Here is a 1,284-nt window from a genome sequence, read left to right on the forward strand (position 1 = left end):
TACAAGGTAAGTTCGACGCATTTAAATAGACAGATATATTAAGTTAAAAGGCTGAGACTAAACTCAATCTTATTTTGACATTCTCGGGGGCTATCGAGAAAGTGAGCATGAAACTAAACCAGCAGGCAAATGACCTAATAATACGGCGAACAGACAGGAATCGAACCATACGACTATTAACCACATGATTCAATTCCAGAAAATGAAATGCTGTCATACTAACTAGATTATCACCTGCTAAGGTTCAAACAACCAATGAATACATGTACTATCTTACCATTGACATGGAATGTGACAAAGGAGGCAAACGAATATACTAAATCATGTTGAGCTTTTGTTAACCAAGAGTTAATTAAACGGTGTCTAAGGCACAAAAGCAGTTAAGAAAAATGGCCATTTAAAAGCACGATAACGTTGTGATCATTTGAACTCAAAACAAACAGAGACTGACTTAACATGCTCTCTAAATCCAAAATATCATATAACTAAGTAGGACGGATCCCAACTATGGGTGTACCAATAAATTAAAACCGAACAATATTAACTTAATCATCCACATGAATTTATATGAACAAATCGACGTACCAAGCCGAAGCCGAATTAAACTAAGTTACGACGCGAACATGTAAACATTGTTAATCGAATCGAGATTAGACTAACTAAAAACACGAATGTGCGTAATATTACTAAGCTACTAAATCGAAATTTGGCCAAACCGAAACAACAACACACGAACATATCATAAACTTCAAATTTGAAAGAAAGAACACACCGACCTTTTGTGGGAACAAGAAGCGAGCGTCGGCGTCACGGATTTACTGCCGCGACGAACTCGAACTCGAAAAAAAAGTCTTTCGAACCGAAGATTTTTATAGAACCGAATACTCTTTTGTTTAAGGAAATTTGGTTTGATTTTTTTGAATAATCTTGAAACGTGAGTAAGAGTGGCTTGAAACAGACTGGAATTTGAACAGATTCCTAATCTAAAGTAATGGAAGGATCAATATGTTGAATGCGGTAAAAAAAAATCCCCCTTTTCTGACTGAAGAAGCGATTATTTATAGGCTTAAGGCTAGGGTTTCGATTGGGCGGGATTTTTTGAAATCCAAATTAGAAAATGAGTCGAAAATCTTGCTAATCCGAACGTTTTTGGGGGTTCAACCACGGGATTTGATTCGGACCCCATCGAAAGGGTTGGGCCCTTTCGATTTTGGGGAAAGCGTCTTGGGAAAAAAGGGGAAAAACCCCTTTTTTCCCTCCGACGAGCCAGGACAAAGGGGACAC

This window comes from Lycium ferocissimum, chromosome 9 (genome assembly GCF_029784015.1).
Source record: "Lycium ferocissimum isolate CSIRO_LF1 chromosome 9, AGI_CSIRO_Lferr_CH_V1, whole genome shotgun sequence".
Taxonomy (NCBI): Eukaryota; Viridiplantae; Streptophyta; class Magnoliopsida; order Solanales; family Solanaceae; genus Lycium; species Lycium ferocissimum.